Source organism: Protopterus annectens, chromosome 1.part2, assembly GCF_019279795.1.
Source record: "Protopterus annectens isolate FY-2018-M chromosome 1.part2, PAN1.0, whole genome shotgun sequence".
NCBI classification, from domain to species: Eukaryota; Metazoa; Chordata; order Ceratodontiformes; family Protopteridae; genus Protopterus; species Protopterus annectens.
This window is the reverse complement of record NC_056727.1, coordinates 699,038,198-699,058,962: the sequence shown is the minus strand read 5'-3', so window position 1 is coordinate 699,058,962 and position 20,765 is coordinate 699,038,198.

Below are 20,765 nucleotides of genomic sequence, written 5' to 3'. Positions count from 1 at the left end.
AAAAAATAAGGAAGAAGAATGAACACTTTGAAAAGAAACACAGACAAGCTGATTTCAGAAAAGTAGTCAAGGTTTGGTTTTGCTGATTCTGATAATAAGGTACTAGAAGAAGTACCAGGAATCAGTCTCAGTACAAAATTCATGGTATATATATATATATATATATATATATATATATATATATAAATAAAATACTGAATAAATGTTCCACTCAGTAAAGACCTACCGTCTCTGCTCAACAACAACATATTAAGAATTCTAAGGCAGGCAGTGGCTATAGATGCATGCTAACCTTCATTAATAATACTAGTGTGTCTCAGGATGTTATAAGGAAATAACTGGTCACTGGTTGAACAAGTTGCTGAATTGCTTATTACTCCACAAAATGGCTTGAAATTTGGTTATAAAAGGGGGAAGAAATCTAAAACATTATTTATGTTATAAAGAAAAACCTATGGCTTCTAATAGATATATGCCTAGTGAGTCAGGTACTTCTAAATGTCATAATTGTGCATACTGTTCCTATATTTATACCAGACAATTTATATAACATTCGGTACTAACTAAAGCATTTACACTATATGCTACAGCTACCTGTAACATCAAGCACATTATGTACTATGCTTGTGCATATCCTGTAATGCCTAATAGGTAGGCAAAACAAAGAGAAAGTTTAAGGAATGTATTGGTACCCATCTTTCTGAGATAGAGAATAGAAAATTAACTAATGCACTTTACAGGCACGTTAGTTAAACTGATGATATGCATTGTTTTCGGTACTGTATTCTGCAAGTTATTAATATTCCTATTAGAGGGGGAGATTTAGTCAACTATATGGAAAAGAAAGAATTAAAATGGATTATGTAGTTTTGAGCATACATAACTCCAGGGTTGAATGGGCAAACAAGCATTAAACCTATTTTAAATGAATTCCATAATCAAATTTAAATGTTTGCTAAGATGTCATATTAACTTATTGATTTTTAAACATGTTTTATTTATGTTATGTGTTTTAAATCATGTGATTTGTATTTGACTATATAATTCCTCCTGTTTTGGATTGTTTTAATTAAGTCTGATGAAGCATTGAGCGAAAGTCTTGTACTACGAATTCTATTTGTTTTTTCAGTGAGTAAATTAAAATGTTTTATCGATGACTCTTGTGGCTCCAGTGGACTATAGTGTATTGGGTGTACTACATTTTTTTGTTAGACTGTTTGTTTTACTGTTAAGCTGTTTTGTGTTTTTGACTTATTTATCCTGATATCAGTATTCCTGACATGAGCACCGCTCAAGTACTGGGAGTCCTACCCTCAACTAGTTATATACCTGTGACGTCTTTTTTATGAATCCATGAACTTACCAAAATTAGTGGTCTGTAGGATGCTATAAACTGAAAAGCAGTTTTGCCCAGTGTCAGTTGCACATGGATGGTCTCCGATACTTCGTGCAATGCCACTAACCTGGAGGTGTGGATATCCTTGATAAATATGGAAACTCCCCCTCCTTTTGTGGTTCGGTCCGGGTTTTGGGGCCGAAAAGCATGATATGAGGTATAACTTGATAGTGCTGGGGTGCTCTCTGGAGCCTTGAACCAGGTTTCTGTCACTGCACAGATATCGATGTTTTCCACACTGAGGAGAGCTTTGAGTGCATGCATCTTGAGGTTAAGACTTCTGGCGTTTAGCAGCATTACCCTTAGTTTCTTGTTCCTTGTGCTGTCTATGGAGGTGGGTTTGACTTTTGAGCCTTGCCTAAAAAAGGCACTATGGGGGTGGCAAGAGCCTTTGCCAATATCCGAAAGCCCAGGGGTGACAGGTGCAAGCCATCCCTAGCGAAGCAACGTGGCTTGTCGAGCATGTCATCCCAGGCTGACAGACAGTGGATCCCCTTTGAATGACACCAAAATTTTAGCCAGTTGTTAAAATCAATCATTTTGTCTTTATACTGTGGCATCATTCTAGGTGAGGGTAAGATGCTGCTCAAGGTCAGGGTCATACCGGCCTGGGCTACATGATCAGAGAGCTCCTCTATGTCTCTTTTCATGTAGTCAAGGGAGGTACGTCTCAGGTCATTCACACCAGCATGTACAATGACTGAGTCATATTTGTATTTGCTTTGGAGTGACCTGAGTGCTTGCATTATCTGGCAGATCCTAGCGCCCGACAGGCAGCTCACTGTGACCTTCTCTTTATTCAGCCTGGTGAGCGGGACGTCAGTGTGTCTGACAATAGAGTCACCTATTACAAGAGTATCAGGTGTGTTATTCAGCCTTAAGGGCTGTGACTGCTTGGCACACTGACTTTGTGTGCTATGTGTTGTATGTGTTTTGTTTTGGGGTAGCGTTTGCTTGGATGTCTGCTTTGGAGGTCTCTGTTGCTTAGGTAGATTTTTATTTAGAGCATCCGAGTATGTTTTTGTGTTTTTATGTGTTTGGTTCGCTGTTGTGGTGGGACTATGTGATACTGGAATTGTGTTGTGTGAGGTTACCTTCTCCTCCTGACTGGTTACACCAGTTTTGAGATGAGAGAGCTCAGCCTCCAGTTTGGCTATATGGTTGCATCTCTCACATATATTTGAACCTGTTTGGAGGAGGAGAGGGTTGTCCGTGTACATGAGACAGTTGTAACATTGCCTCAAAATTCCCAGATTCACCAGCTGGACTGGAGAGGAAACCATTGACTGACCTTTGGACATGCTAGAGTAATATAGGGAACTGAATTAAAATGGACCAATGGGGGACAAGGTAATCATAGAGAGTATAAGAGTAAGTAGTGCTTATGGTTTATTAGTGCTAACTTGTAAAATTACTTATTTGGACCAGTGAGGGGCCTTAGAATGATAATATGGTGTTTAATTTGAGAGATAGAGCAGTTCTAAGGGAAAAGGTGAAGAGCAGACTTTGTGGAGCCAGGAATAGTTTAAACCCAATTAGACGGCGCTGCCCGATGTTGCGCTATGTGCAGAGACTAATCCATATTTCAGTCATGTTTGTTTCTACAGGAGGTTTGTGGATATCACTTTCTTATTTGGAAAAGATATTTAAATGTTTTTGATGAACTTTCTAACTACATTTCTATCATGACTGAATTCCTATGACTTAAACAGCATGTTAGTGACGTGTGGATAGACTTTTTTGATGTTACAATTTCTAAGGGCAATACTGGTAAACTTGAGACTACTTTATACAAGAAGAAACTAAAGTGCAGTAATTATTTGCACAGAACACGTATGCATCCCTTGTTTACTTTTGATAACATTGTAACTGGCCAAATGGGTAGGATAGTACGATTAAACACAAATGAAGACACAATTGTGGGGGGGAACAAAGATGGCTGCCGTTCTATAAGCACTGCAGTACTTCAGCTCTTCAAATACCTGAGAAAAAAATCAACCCTGTGGAGTTATACTTAGAGTAAACAAACTAATTGGCAGTTATTACTAATTGACCAGAAGTCACTTTTGGTTCTGAGAAAGAAAAATCGAAAAAAATACTTGGTAATAGCAGGATTGGATCTGATTGTCAGGTTGACTCTGAACAGAGCACCAAACAAAGGACTGATTGATCTCACTTTTGTAACTTTTCTTTGGGAAATAAATCTTCATGCAGAATTTCGAAATGTCAAAGGAGGACAAAAATATGGAAACTACAACTTCCAAAACCAAGCTGTCAGCTTTGCAATCACCGGAGAAAGAATCTTTAATCAAGAGACAGAAAACTATCAAACAGCAAGAGACTGCAAAAACAGGGCCATCAACAAAATCTGATCAACAGGTCACAATGGAAGAAATCAAATCAGCATTGCTACCCATACAGGATGCCTTAAAAGAGCTAACATCTCAAACACTTTCATTTAGTGACACATGTAATCGGATTCTCGAAAGAATGGAGAAAGCAGAAACTAGAATTGCTACCAATGAAGACAATATATTAATGCTCACTAAAAGAACAGAGACACATGGAACTGACATTCAAATGATGCAAAATAAAATTCTGGACTTGGAAGCAAGATCCAGACGTAACAATATAATCATTAGAGGGATCCCAGAATCTATTCAATATAATGACCTGATCACTTCTATTACACAAATATTCAAAATACTGCTCAAGGACTCTGAGGTTGTTAAGCAGATGGTCATAGAAAGGGCGCATAGAGCATACAGAGAATCTCAAGCTTCAAATATACCCAGACCTGTTTATGTTAAAATATTGAACTACCAAGATGTGAGCAAAGTACTGTTAACTATTACAAAATCTGGTGGATCTATAATGTGGCAAAATAATAAAATTTCTATAGCACAGGATTTACCAACACAAATAAGGCAATCTAGACAAATGCTGGCTCCATATTGTAAGTTTCTGATTGACAAAAATATCAGATTTCAAATGAAATATCCTAATAACCTAATTTTTACTGTGGATGGCATTAAATACTCTGTAAGCACAAGGAAAGAAGCAAGACCTACTTTTTGAAGATTTTTAAGGCTCTCCCATCTTCAGAAATGTGAACAGTCCATTTTGGCTTTCTGCAGCACCAGGGAGAATGGGATGTTTCATTTATGACAATCTGAGGCTTTAAAATCCTTTGTCTGTTCTGTTTCTTGTAGCAGGCCTGGAATTTTATTTTCTTATCTTCTTATCTCGTAGTTCCAGTTGATTGAACTGCCTTTACAGTTTAAATAGCTGAGAAGAAAGAGGAACTGCTGGCAGTAAAAAGAAACCTGTTTGGACTTATTTTGCAGGAAAAGGACTGTAAGATAGTGTGTGAAGTCAAAGTGATGCAGGTAAACACTGTGGAAATGCATTGTGTATTAAAAAGGAGATGGTTATGTGTAGTGGCAGAATAAGGTACTGTAGTTTTTTTAAATATTTGTTTTCTCTTTTTTCCTATATCTCTCTTCTCTTTACTCCTTTCCTTTATTCCTGTAGATAGGTGGTATTATTTCTAACTGATAAATGATGTAAAAATGGTTAGTTGATCAGATTTAAACAATGTTCATATAATAATAAAAGAACATAAAAGAAGTTATTTTTTATGTGTAATTTAAGGCATTTTTTCTTATTTCTTCTCCTTTTGCTGTGCTCCCTTCATGCTTTTTTTTCTCTTTTTTTTATTTTAACCCCTTGATTCCTCTCTTATTCACATATGGTTATTACAAATGAAAGTGCCATTATAGTTTCATTTTGAACTGCATTGGTTTTCAATATTAATATGTTAGTAGGTAAGTTGTAGGGGAAGAACAAAGCAGATTAAAGTAGTTAGATCATTTTATTCAGTAGATATAGGATGTTGGGAAATGTTAAATAACTGTCTGCTTTCTATGTCAACTAATATTTAATACTGTATAGAACAATAAATTAGAATTTTATTTGCTATTGCTGAATATAAAGCTGAAGTGAATTGAAGTACATTAGAATCTCAGGGTACAATTAGTTTATTTGTATATCCATAAATATGTACAGAGCTGTAGTTACCTATAAGTAGTGTTTAGTAGGGAATGTCAGAATTAGGCTTTGTAGATGTAGAAGTAGTTGTTGTAGGTTTTTTGCATGGGGTTTCATTGTTAAATAATAGAATTAGTAGATTAGTTACTCAGATGGTTTCCAGTAATGTAAAAAACCTATGTTCATCCTGGTCCAGAGGAATAGTGGGTAGGCACTGGGTAGGGATAGGATGGCAGTTTTGCTTCCATACAATTGATGATACGCCAACTTATGTTATTCTAAGGTTGCTCAAAGAGATTAGATATCGAGTTATATTTCTAATGAGCGTTAAATGTGGATAATAGAATCTTGGAATGTCAAAGGACTCCAGAACATGAAAAAAAGAAAGCTGTTTTTTCATTTGTTTCTCATATCATCAGCATGTTGTATTTTATTACAAGAAACGCATATGACTAATGATCAGTGGGAGTCAGTGAAGGATAAGAAATGGGTTAGGAAGATTGTGACGGCGGAAGGAACAACAAATAGTGCAGGGGTGGCAATTTTAGTTAAGAATCACTGTCAGGGAGATATTAGGGATGTGAAAATGGATCAGGAGGGTAGATGGTGTTTGGTCCTTCTCACATCCAAATGTTATGATAAACCTATAGTACTAATATGTGTATATGCCCCTAATGTTAATCAGCATCATTTCATAGCTTCAATCTATTCCATTTTACAGTCATACAATAATTGCTATATAGTGTTGGGAGGTGACTGGAACTCTTATCAAGATCCTAAATTAGACAAGTTGGGTGCTTCTTCAGCGTTCAATAAACAGGCAATGGTAGCATTGAAAGAATTGAAAATGGATTTCAAACTCTATGACCCTTTTAAACACATACACTCACAAGGGAAAGCAGAGAATTTTACTTATTATTCAACCTGCCATAAAATGTGGTCGAGAATTGACTTTTTCTTAATTTCAGAGGTGTTGATCTCAGCTGACCCTAGTGTTTCTAATCAAGTCAGACAACTCTCAGACCATTCAAAGATAACTTTAACCTTAAACAGTAGTAATATGGATACTAAGAGGCTTGAGGGTATAATTGGTCCTTGAACCCATATTTACTAACCAAGGAAGATATATTAATGGAAGTCAAGGAGATACTTAAACAGTCATTAAATAATATTTCCCAAAATAGACACCCAATAGATATAGAATGGGCTACAACTAAAACGCAGCTAAGAGGACTATTTATACAAAAAGCTACACATTATAAAAAATTACAAAAGAAGACTCAATTGGATTTAGAAACTAAAATTCAATTACTGGACCAAGATTTGATGAGGAACTATAATGAACAGACAGAAACTGAGCTATTAAGATGTCAAAAAGAACTATTTTTACTTCATAATAGAAATTTGTCACTTTATGAACAAAGAAATTTAGTTAAATATGCAAATCATATTCAAAACCCCTTGAAAGCATTAGCTCGTATTATTAACCAGATGAAATCAACACAATTAATTACTGAAATACACTATAACAATACTACATATACTGACAAGGCGGATATTATGAAGACCTTTGAAAAAATTTTTAATCAGATTTATGGTGAGAAGCAGACACTCTTGCAAGATAAAGACAGAAAAGATTTTTTACAGAGAATCACTTTCCCTAATATTGACAAGGAATTTCATAGAGATTTAATCAAACCAATTACAGTTGAGGAGGTGTCCGAAACAATCAAGAAACTGAAGCCTCACAAAGCCCCAGGCCCAGATGGTTTGACCTCGGAATTCTACAAATCTTTTAGTGAGATTTTGAGCAGTGTATTGTCACAGACTTTTAATTATATCACTCTAAATAGAATTAATTATCCTCATTTTAATGCCTCAAGGACAGTTCTGATATTAAAAGAGAAAGGTGATTCCAAAAATCCTGATAATTACAGGCCTATATCACTTTTGAATATGGACATGAAAATCATGACATCCATTCTGGCGAGTAGGCTGAAAAAGGTAATAAACCCAATAATACCAGAGGAACAGGTGGGGTTTATGGATGGGAGGCAGACCACGGATAATACCTTAACGCTCCATACCTTAATCTCTTATGCGAAATATAAAACCTGAATTTATATGCCCTAATTATTGATGCTCAGAAAGCATTTGATAGGGTTAATTTGGATTATTTATTTGATACATTACCTTATTTTAATATACCGCAGGAGTTTATCTCAATGTTAAGGATACTATATAGAAATGCATACACAAATTTATTTATAAATCACGAATGCTCGAATAGGATAAAAATCATAAATGGTACCCGACAAGGCTGCCCATTATCTCCCATCTTATTTAATCTTTACTTGGAGCCTTTATTTTTACACCTTAAGCAAAATGTTTTTTATAATTCTCCTGTACTGTATGGAATAAAGGTTAAGATGGCTGCCTATGCAGATGATTATAACATATATTGTACCACACCTGTTTCTGATACTGAAAAAATATTAGCTGCAATAGAAATCTTTGAGAGAATTTCCAATTACAAGCTAAATTTTAAAAAATCTAAAATATTCCCATTAAAGACACCCACACCTTTTTCAATGCTACCATTAATAGGACAAGTATTGACAGAAGAAAAGATAAAATATCTGGGAATTGTCTTCTCAACTGAAAATAGAGATTTTTTTATTAACAATGTAAAGTCAACTACAGATCAAATAACATTGGATCTTGAAAGATGGAGTAGATTGAAGTTACCGATGATGGCAAGAGCAGCTATCATAAGAATGAATGTTCTTCCTAGAATGTTATATATTTTAGAGCTGCACAACTCAGAATTACCAAAACATTCTTTAAACAGCTTCATATAAGATTGGGAAGATTTCTTTGGGAACCTAGGAAGACGAGAATTTCATATGAAAAATTGATGGCTCCAAAAATAAGGGGGCTGGAATTACGGATTTCGAAATGTACTATTTAGTGATTCAGGCCAATAGGATTTTAAAGACATCTTACTTCGATAGTGATAATAGAAAATGGACACCCAAATGGGTGCTCTTAACGTACAAGCATATAAATGAAGTGGGAGTCAATGCTAAAGCATTACCCTATTTAATTAATTGGACAATGAGTAAATATAAGCTAATGGAGTACATCAAAAGTTATGTAACGGCAATTCAAACTCTTTTCGCTTCCTTAAATTTACTAAAATATATGATGGTTTTCCAACCGTTTCATAGGAACCCAAATTTAACAATTGGTGGTCAATTGATTGATCTAAAGAAATTCCCTTTAATCATGGAGTTAACTGTACTCGATTTATATCCTTTTCTAGGAGTACCAGTACAGGATATTTTAAAAGAAATAGAACTCCTATTTCCTATTTAATTATAGTAAGACAGCTAAAAGACTTGGTTATAAACTATTTTAACAACTTTGAAATGAAAGGGGAAGATTTAATCATTTCTCGTAATCTATGGGAAGCGCTGTTGCAGGATAGAAAATATATAACCGCAGCATATAAATTGATAAAAGAGAGGAAGTATAATAATTATATTCTTTTATCGAGTTACTGGAGAGAGAAATTGATATTCCCAGACGACAATAAGATATTGGAGGCATTTAAATTAACATTAAAGTCCGTATCCCTTCAGAAATTGGTATTTACGCAGCTGATGATATTTAACAATGCATACTATACTCGTCTCACTTTGCGCAAATTTGATGCGAAGAATTCACCCATATGCCCACATTGCTTTGATCAGACAGCAGATTTGCTTCACATGTTCTGGAGTTGTAAGTGCATTTATAAATTGTGGAATTCATTATAATTGCAGTTACAAAAAATGGGTTACCAAAATTCAACACTCTCTTGGGAGTTTATGATTCTTCATATTCCCCCGGAGAATCTAAATAAATCAAAAACAATTGTAATTATGAATATTTGCCTATTAATGAAATTATATATAGCCACAAATTGGTTGAACCCAGCCCAGACATTGTGGGAAAATTTCAGATTGTTGGCAATAAAACACATCTTAGCACATAAACTGTTAATTAGTGATCACAAGAAAAATATCAACAACATAAAAATCTGGGAGCAAATTTTTAATATTATTTTGGCTTAAGAGGTTACTATCCACTTTTTCTCGGGAACCAGAATATAGTCTAAATCAACCTTAGATTAGATAGAAAATGTACAGAAAAGACAGATTGTTGGCTTGGATTTGTTAATGTTGAATTTTTTTTTTTTTTTTTATTATTTTCCTTTTGATTGTTAGTGCTGTACCTTTGATCAATACATGAGGTTGATATATATGTGAAATTAACCAATGGAAGCATTTTGTATATATTGTATATAATGTGTGAATTTGTAATATGGTTGTGAAAAATAATAAAAATTATTATTGAAAAAAAAGAAGACATAATTGTGGAGCAAAGGCAGAATATGACTTTACAATTTATTTAGAGAGGATATAAACCATCCAAAGTTCATGGCATATATAACAAAATACTGAATAAATGCTTCACTGACTATAGACCTACCTTCTCTGCTCACTAAGGTGAGATGCTACAGATGCATGTTAACCTTTGGTAATAATATTAGAGTGGTTCAGGATGTTATAAGGAAATACTGGCCAATAGTTGAACAAGTTGCTGAATTATGTATTACTCCACAATATAGCTTGAAGTTTGGTTATAAAAGGGGAAGAAATCTAAAAAGTTATTTATTTTATAAAGAACAACATAACATTTTTATTATTTATTTATTTACTGGGAAATTCCAACTAGACACAGGTCCTTTTTCAGTGGATGCCCGGGGTGAAAAGCTCCACAGAACAATAAATGAGAAGCAGAGTACATGAAGAACAATTGAATATACATACAGTAGCAAATAATATATATTGCAGCAAACATTAGCTATACATACAATATGAAACATAGCAATGAACAGATATACCAATATCTAGCTAGAGGCTAGAAATAAAGGTAGGATGTATATGCAGACAGTGCTCAAACGGATACTGTTCTAAACTCGTATACCTAAATCTTATATACAAATATTGCACTAAACTTAAGATATAAAGCAGAAGCTCCATACAAATGTGGAACATGCTAGAAGGGCTAATGGGATGGAAGGGGAAGACAGAGGAGTAAGAGAGGAAACTTAGTCAGTAGTATACGTGGTAGTGAGAGGAATCTAGGTGTAAGTCAGTTGGATATGTATTTGAAGTTGAGATGAAGTGAGGTAGTTAAGCATGTTATAACAGGTCTGAGAGACTGAGTGAGGAGGGAATGGGTGGGTAAAGGGTGAGCCAGAGCCTGCAGAGGAAGGAATGCGATGAACAGACAGTGTGAGGCAGGGTGGGTAGGGAAGGGACGAGGAAAGGGAGTTAAAAGTAGGGTTACTAGTAGGGACTGCTGCATGGGCATAACCAGAGACTTTTTAAGTGAGTTTTTAGTGCAGTCTTGAAGTGATTCCAAGAAGGTAGTGTGGTTATGGGGGTGGGGATTGTATCTGAATATGACACAGGAGAATAGTGCTTCTCCCACTGAGTTCTTGGGTTTGGTCACTACAAGTAGACTTTTGCTGCTGGAGCATAGTAGTCTAATGGAGTAGTAGGGCTGGAGAAGGTTTTGAGGGGATGGGACTTTAAGAGGATGGTTTACTAACTTGTGGCTGAGATAGAGTTGATTCAGGTGAAGAAGTTGAGGGAGTTCAAGCCAGTCACGTTCTCTAAGTGAGATACAGTGGTGGCTTTTAATAGATATATGCCTAGTGAGTCATGTACGTCTAAATGTCATAATTGTGCATACTGTTCTTATATTTATTCCAGACAATTTATACAACATCCAGTATTAAATAAAGCATTTGCATTATGTGCTTACAGGTACCTGCAACACGATGCAAGTTAGTTACCATGCTGAGTGCATCTCCTGTAATGCCTACTGTGTAAGCAAGACAAATGGAAAGTTTAAGGAAAGTATTGGTAGCCATCTCTCTTAGATAGCAAGTAAGAAATTAACTAATGCACTTTACAGGCATATTAGTCAAACTGATGATATGCATCGTTTTCAGTTTTGTATTTTGCAGGCTATTAATGTTCCCATTAGGGGGGAGATTTAGTTCACCATACAGAAAAGGAAGAATTAAAATGGAATCTGATGTTGTCAATCTTGATGTAATCCTTGACTGTGGGCTTGGTTCCGAGCCTTGTAACTGACTCGGCCATTTACTTCAACTCGTGCCTTCCAAACTCTCAAGCTAGGCTCTACCCATAATGCTCCTCTTTAAATTACCTCAGATCTCGTTTACTTCTCTGTGTGTCAGACAAGTTCAACCTCTCTCAAGCTTTGGCTTTATCTTTAATTTTTAATATATATTTTTTTGGTCTCATTTCTCCTTAGTTCTTTATAGCTTTTCTACCTGCTCATCTTTTTTTTTTCTAGAATGTGTGACTGAACCTTCCCTTTTCACTCTACCTTTGGGTAGCTTTCTTTAATATACCATTGCTGGTACTTCCTTTACCTCTTGAGGTATTTCTGGCTACCATAGTTGATACCTTCTTCCCTTCTCCATTAAAATTAAAAAAATAAAAAACTTCTGTTCCCTCTTTAAACTAGTGTGTGTGACCTCTTCCAGATTAGTTTTGGGTATGCCTGACAAACCTTTGAAGGGAACTTCTGGCTTTAAGAGTTGCCACAAGTGCAAAAGGAAGATGCCCAATTCAGATGGGCATGTATGTTGCATATATTGTTTGGATGCTGTCCACCTGCAAGAGGATTGTGTCATCTATCATACTTTCTCCATCAGGACTTTAACCAAGCTGAAAAATAAGCTTAGCTTAAAAGGATTGTTGAAAGGAGAGTTTGAAGAGGCCATATATGGTCCAAAGACCAAAACCAGCTTGTCATTTTCCTCTTCCTCCTCCTCTAAGCCAAAGAAACAATCCCACTTGATACTGAGCAGTTCCTCGGAACCTCCTGCAAAATTACACAAACAGCCTTTGGTGTTGATGGTTTCCTGGCACTGACAGGCAAAAATGATTCAGCATCAACAACTTCTTCAGAATGGACACCTAAAGCTTCGGCACCAAAGGCTTTGTTGGGGCTGAAGCAGACTTAATTCCGGACACTACCTAAAACCACATATTCTCCATCAACCGATCCATTTGCAGATGACCGCCTAGGTCTCCTTCAGTGTCATCTATTCGATCCAGTAAGAGCCTGTCAGAATCAGACATTATGAGGCTGGTGGATCAGGTCTTGATGGTGAGGGAATTACCTCTATCTGTGGTTCCCAACCAACTTGACACTGGGACATGTCCCTCTTTGACACCATCTCATCTTCTTCCTCCAACTCCAGTTGAGTCTTTGGAGCCCCTGGCACCGACCTGCCTGGCTCCGACTGTCTTGGTTCTTGTAAGAGCATCTTCTTTGAAACCAAGGATTGCCTTGATGATCTGGTTAATCAGAACCAGAGGTGTCCCAGGGTCAAGACTTTGTTGCTGGTTCCAAGGGGCAGGGTTCGACTTCCTTTTTTTCGGAACTTTTTGTGCCTCTCGGTGCTTTGGTGTTCATTGATTCGACCCAGGCTTCTACTTCTGGGGATAACTCCTTGGTGCGGGGTGAGACCATGGTTCTGATGGAGTCTCTTTTGGTACTGTGCTTCCATCCCTCTACAGGGGGGACAGCCTTCCAGATCATTGAGAAGGCCTTGTCCACTGGGGACTACCAGTCCTTGCCACCCATGTCGGCCAAACATCTGTATCCCCTCAACCAGAGTTACTGTCAGCCTCATCCCTGGACAGAAGGCACAAAAGCCTCTGGAAAGACCCACCTTGGTTATTTCCTCTTTGGATACTTCCCTGGAACATCCCCCTGGGGAAGTATCTGCAAAGAAAAAGTGCAAGAGGAAGCACTTAGACTCCCTGGAGGAGTCCTTCACTGAGGATACTGATTTTGATGAGAGAAAAGGTTCCCTCAGGTCACTCCCTGATGATTCCTTCGGGGACATCGTGGAAATCCTGAAACAGAGAGGTGGCTGGATTTCCCTCCAGGCTTCCTTGGAGGAATCGGTACACCTGGAAGCTTTTCATGCCTAGCCCTCTACCTCTTGGATCTCTCCATCTGCTGATGCGCTCATTAAATTGATCTCGCAAAGGGCCTGGAAGATTCCTGAGTCTATCGAGCTCATGCTCAAGAGGCCTGACCAGATCCTTTCTGCCCCCAAGGACAAGCAGCACTGGGCTAAGGGTATCCCCATAGATGCCATGGTAATAGCGGCAGCCACAAAGAAGGAACTTGCAGAGGAAAGTCGTCCTATGCATCCTCCTAACAAGGAGTCTAAGACTATGATTAGGTTTGGAAAGCATGTTTATGCTTCATCTACTTTCGTTCTCAGGTCTTTGAACTACATGGTGCACTTTACCAGGTTGCAGAGAGATCTGATTAAAGACCTGTTAGATACTCTCACAGGAGCAGTAGCTGAAGGGTTATGAGACAAGGTTAACTCTCAGCTCACCACCCTTGAATCAATTTTTAACTCATCCATGAGGCTAATTGCCCATGCAGTCTAAGGGATGTCAAGAACAGCGGGTTCAGCCATTGCCATATGAAGACACACCTGGATGCTCTTGTGTGACTTTGCGGAGCCATTTAAATATTCGTTCATTAATGCTCCATTTGATGGAACATCCCTGTTTGGACCCAAGGTAAAAGACACACTGGCCAAATGTGAAAAAGATGGGAAGACACTTTCTGCCAGTGGCGTACACTTCTCCACTCCTCAACGGACCAGTATAGGGTGGGGGGCATTATCTGGGAAGGACTGTCCAAGGCACTTGGTCCTAATAGGAGGCCAATTTGTACATCAGTTTACTAGCAATGAGGGTGGTGCTGTTGGCACTGCAAGCATTTCAATATACCTTCCCCCTAGTAACAGTGGCAGTTCAGATGGACAATATATTGGTGGTCTGGTGCATCAACAAACAAGGGGGAACCTTACCCTCTTTGTCAAGAAGCACTCAGAGTCTGGCAATGGGTGATTTCTTCCAACCACTTTCTCATGACAATGCATATTCCGGGGAGCTCCAACTTGATTGCAGACAAACTAAACAGAACTATTTTAATGCCTCATGAGTGGTCTCCAATCCTGTGGTGACAGAGAAGATATTCCACCACTGGGATCAACCTTGCTGTTATCTGTTTGCTTCCCCTTTGAACAGTAAGTGCAGCAGTTACTTTGCCCTAATCCTCCCCCCGGAGGAGTCACTCAAAGATGGTCTTCTCCATGATTCCCAGATCACCTGTATGCCTTTCCCCCAACTCCTCTGATATCCCAGTTTCTAAAGAAAGTCAAGCGGTTGGAGAACACAATAATCCTGATTGCTCCATTTGGGCCTAAACAGGTTTTTGTTTCCCTTCATATGGCCCCATCTACTTCAGAAACCTTGGATTCTGTACCCATCTCCAGATCTATTATCTCATCCAGAAGGTATGGTTCATCCAAATCTCCAACATCACAAACTCATGGTGTGGCTTCTCCATTTTCCATGATTGCCAGGCATTCTTCCCTTATGTCACCAGTCTGACATATCATTTTGGCCCATCACAAACCTTCTACTAGGAAACTGTACCAGAGTAAATGGGAAACATTTGCTAGATGGGCTCTTAACAATGACCTTGACGCTTTATACAGCTCCTGTACTTAAAGTATTAGATTTTTCTGGCTGTTCTTTATCAATCTGGCTCTTCAGCCTCTACCATCCAGGTCCATCTAGCCTTGAAATCTAAATTTCCATGTTCGTTTTGATGGTTCTTCACTTATGTCACAAAAACTTTGTAAAGCCTTTTTGAAGGACATCCTAATGTTAAGGCCTCCGTTTAAAGAGCCCACTGCCCCATGGGATTTACCTTCAGTCCTACAATCACTTACACTATCCTCTTTTGAACCTTCAGCTACTTATCATAGGTTCATAGGTGTGCACTAGGCTAATGCCCCTAGAGTCTTTACAAGCCCAGCCCATAGAAGTACCCTGGCATTGTGCTGCCTGATGTTAGTTCCCAGTGCCTCTATCAAGTAGAGCCACTAGAGTGATCCATAGTGTGAACTTTGTATTACCCATCCACTCATCAAGATTTCTCTTGAAGAGGGTCAGCAAGGTGCTCTGCTTGACATGTATGGGAAGTCTATTCCAGAACATGGGCAGTCTCTGGGTGAAGAACCAGTCCCTCCAGCATGTTCTGTTGATTGTGGTAATGAGGTTGAGGTCTCTGGAGCATGTGGTGCAGAGGGATTGGGATTTCTTTAGATGTAGCATTTCTAACAGAGCTGGGTCAGACATATATCTGAGAGATGCAACTATTTAGCCAAACTGGAGGCTCAGGTCTCTCATCTCAAAACTGGTGTAACCAGTCAGGAGGAGAAGGTAACCTCACACAACACAATTCCAGTATCACATAGTCCCACCACATCAGCGAACCAAACACATAAATACACAAAAACATACTCAGAGGCTCTAAAAAAAAAATCTACCTAAGCAACAGAGACCTCCAAAGCAGACATCCAAGCAAACGCTACCTCAAAACAAAACACGCACAACACATAGCCGACAAAGTCAGTGTGCCAAGCAGCCACAGCCCTTAAGGCTGAATAACACACCTGATACTCTTGTAATAGGTGACTCTATTGTCAGACACACTGACGTCCTGCTCACCAGGCTGAATAAAGAGAAGGTCACGGTGAGCGGCCTGTCGGGTGCTAGGATCCGCCACATAACGCAAGCACTCAGGTCACTCCAAAGCAAATACAAATATGACTCAGTCATTGTACATGCTGGTGTGAATGACCTGAGATGTACCTCCCTGGACTACATGAAAAGAGACATAGAGGAGCTCTCTGATCATGTAGCCCAGGCTGGTATGACCCTGACCTTGAGCAGCATCTTACCCTCACCTAGAATGATGCAACAGTACAAAGACAAAATGATTGATTTTAACAATTGGCTAAAATTTTGGTGTCATTCAAAGGGGATCCAGTGTCTGTCAGCCTGGGATGACATGCTCGACAAGCCACGTTGCTTCACTAGGGACGGCTTGCACCTGTCACCATTGGGCTTTCGGATATTGGCAAAGGCTCTTGCCACCCCCATAGTGCCTTTTTTAGGCAAGGCTCAAAAGTCAAACCCACCCCCATAGACAGCACAAGGAACAAGAAACTAAGGGTAATGCTGCTTAACGCCAGAAGTCATAACCTCAAGATGCATGCACTCGAAGCTCTCCTCAGTATGGAGAACATCGATATCTGTGCAGTGACAGAAACCTGGTTCAAGGCTCCAGAGAGCACCCCAGCACTACCAGGCTATACCTCATATCATGCTTTTTGGCCCCAAAACCCGGACCGAACCACAAAAGGAGGGGGAGTTTCCATATTTATCAAGGATATCCACATCTCCAGGTTAGTGGCATTGCACGAAGTATCGGAAACCATCCATGTGCAACTAACAGTGGGCAAGACTGCTTTTCAGTTTATAGCATCCTACAGACAACCCTCTCAAAGTCAGGAATCCCACTTGGCTTTCCTGAAAACATTGGAGAACATGAAGATCTCTCCGAACACCATTATATTGGGTGACTTCAACTACCCAAACATTGACTGGGAGCACTACTCAAGTCCCAGCACCTTAGCCCAAATGTTCCTGGAAATTATAAACTCAAATGCTATGGAACAACTAGTCACCACTCCCACAAGAGGGGACAACATACTAGACCTGATCATTACCAACATGGGGAATCTATGCTCCACACCAGAAGTATATCCCTCATTGGTAAGATCAGACCATAAATTAATTTCACTGGATGTCCACATCCCGACCCCACCCCCATCCCAGAAAACCACAGTGAAAAACTTCTCAAAAGCGAACTTCTCACTTCTCAAAACCGAAGTGGAATCCTTCAAGGCCCCAGGGCCAGTGGAAACTACTGCCCAAACTGCAGAATCCTATATAAACGCATTCTACAGCCATCTCCAGGAATGCATGGATCATGCTATCCCAAACAAAACCAAGACCCAATCATCCAAAGGCAGGCGTCCAGTGTGGTGGACCCCTGCCATAAATAAACTGTACAACAGAAGGAGGAAGCTACTACATGATAGAGCAAAATCTCTAATAGGGAAGGCATCTCTGATCAGTACTAGCAAAAAATTACGATCCCTCATAAAATCCTCCAAGGCCAGCTTCGAGAGAAAAATTGCACAGGACACCAAAGACAATCATAAAGCTTTTTTCAGTTATGTTAGGAACCTGGGATGCAACTCCCAGACTTGTTCTGAGTTGATTCTAAATGACAAAAAATACACTGAACCCACAGACATCGCCAATATCCTGGCAGACAGGTTCATTGCAAACTTCTCCACCCCCCCCCAAAAGAGCAAGTATCTATCCCGGCAGAGGGCTGCCTCCCAAACATCTCTGATGCTCAGGTGAAGGCTGCCCTCTCCAAAGCAAAAAACACTGCTTCCATGGGACCAGATGGCGTCCCAGGTTGCATCCTACATGAACTCCAAGAGGAACTAATCCCTCAAATAAAACAGCTATACAATCTCAGCCTCACTACAGGATATGTGCCCACAGAATGGCGGACAGCAACAGTGGTCCCACTCCACAAAGGTGGAGCCTCTATGGACCCTGGAAACTATCGCCTTATAAGCCTGACTAGCTTAGTCTGCAAGGCTATGGAGAGGATCATCATGGAGCTCATAAACAAAGACATTGGGGACCTACAGACACTAGATCCTACCCAATTCGGCTTTGTTAAGGGCAGATCCTGCCTTTTGAACCTGGTTGACTTCTTCGAAACAGTCACCAAAGCCATAGATGAGGGGAAGGTAGTCCACACAGCCTATCTGGACCTTGCAAAGGCATTTGACACAATACCCCACTCGGGCATCATAGATAAGCTATCCAGCTTAAATATAAACCCCTATGTCACAAGATGGGTCGCAAACTGGCTCAAAGACAGAACCCACAGAGTGAGAGTTGCTGGAGCCATGTCAGACTCGAAACCGGTCACAAGTGGCGTCCCACAGGGTTCTGTCCTGGGACCACTCTTCGGTATATACTTTTCCAAGGTACAGGCAAACATGGGAGGACTATGGCTCATCAAGTTCGCAGACGACTGCAAACTGGGCACCATAATCGACTCTCCAGCTGACACAAACATCCTTCAAAAAGGTCTCACAGAGACAGATAACTGGTGCCAGCACCATGGTTTAAAGCTAAATGCCAAAAAATGTATAGTCATACCATTTGGCAAACACAATGTGCCCACAAATTACCACATAGGCGGAAACCCATTAAGTACAGAGAAAGTTATTAGGGACCTGGGGACCCAAGTTGATAGCAATCCCTCCTTTGAAAACCACATTGCCAAAGTGGTTAGAAAGACCTTCTACATAGCCCACCTCATCACGAAAGGTTTCACATCTAGATCAAGAGAGGTAATCGTGCCCCTTTATTCAGCCCTCATCAGGCCCATCATAGAATACAATGCCCCTTTTGGGATGTACCTTACCCGACACATGCAGCAATTAGAAAGACCCCAAAAGTATCTCACCAAGAGGATCAAGGGTCTCAAACAGATGCCATATGCTGCTCGGTTAAAAAAACTCCAGCTCTACTCAGTTGCATACCGCCTACTTCGAGGCGATCTATGCCTGACATACAAAGCTATGTCAAATCCAGAATTAATGGACATGCTCCACCTCAGTAAATCTAAATCCCTTAGAGCCACACGCTCGAGGGACTTGAACCTCAGCACAGAAATAAATAGAACTTGCTGGAGGGACAGGTTCATAACCCAGAGGCTCCCTTCACTCTGGAATAGAATTCCAGTTCATGTGAGGCAGAGCACCTCACTGAATCTCTTCAAGAAGAATCTCGATAGGTGGATGGGAGATCATAGGTTTGTCCCAGGGATTACTCCTGTGTCACTATTAGACAGAGGCACAGTAAACTAAACCTTAAAAAGGGCACAGTATACTCTAATCAAGGGGTGGCGTAAGCCATACAGAATCGGGCTAGGCCTATAGTTGCCCCAGGGCAGATAGCCTAGTATGAACCTATGAACCTATGGCTTTGTAAGTCAAGCAGAGATCACCTCTAAGTAGGCGATATGAGACAGAGAATAGCTGGAGTCTTTTCAGTCTGTCCATGTAAGACATGTGTTTAATGCCTGTGATCCTTTTCATGAGGTACTTCTGTAGCCTCTCCAGCTCTTGCAGGTGTCTAATGAGGTACATGCCAAATGGGGCATTATACTCAATAACTGGTCTAATGAGGGAAGAGTAGAGAGAGACAATGACCTCTTTCTTCCTGGATGCAAAACCCTTGGTAATGAGATGTGCCACATAGAAGGACTTTCTGACCACAGTGGCAATGTGGTGGTCAAAGGAGAGGTTGCTGTCAACCTGCATCCCCAGATCTCTTATAACACCATCAGTGTTCAGTGGGCTCCCATCAATGTGGTAATCAGTGGGAACTGAGTTTTTACCAAGGGGGATGACAACACATGTTTTGGCGTTAAACTTAAGACCATGGTTTTGACACCAGTTATTGGTCTTAAGGAGGCCTTTCTGTAGGATGTCTGCATCACTTGGGGAGTTAATAATGGTTCCCAGCTTGTAGTCAGCTGTGAACTTGGTCAGCCAGAATTCCTTTGTGTTGGCCTGGACTTCTGAGAATAGGATGCTGAACAGGAGAAGATCCAGGACTGATCCCTGTGGGACTCCAGTCGTGACTGGTTGGCAGTCTGACTTGGAATCCACTACTTTCACACTTTGTGGTCTATTTGTGAGCCAGTTTGCAACCACCTAGTGATATAGGGGTTGAAGCCTAGTTTGATAAGTTTATCAATAATTCCTGAGTGAGGAATGGTATCAAAGGCCTTGGTCAGATTGAGGTAGGCTGTATGCACTGCCTAACCTTCATCCACAGCCCTGGTGACTGACTAAAAGAAGTCAACCAGGTTGAGCAGGCAGGTATAGCTGTAGAAGGCTTTGTGATTGTTTTTAGTATCTGAAGCAATTCTGCCTTCATAGCTAGCTTTAGAGGATTTGATGAGGGATCTCAACTTTTTTTTGAGGCTAATAAGGGAGTTTTTCCAGTCTTGGGACTTCACCTTTTTCTGCAACAGTTTCTTCCTTCTGTTGAGAGTTCATTAATGGCAGGGGACCACCAGATTGGCTTCCTTTTTTTGCAGGAGAATGTCTTGGCACTGTTGGGTATGACTAGTTCCATGCATTTGTGGAGATGTTCGTACAGTGCAT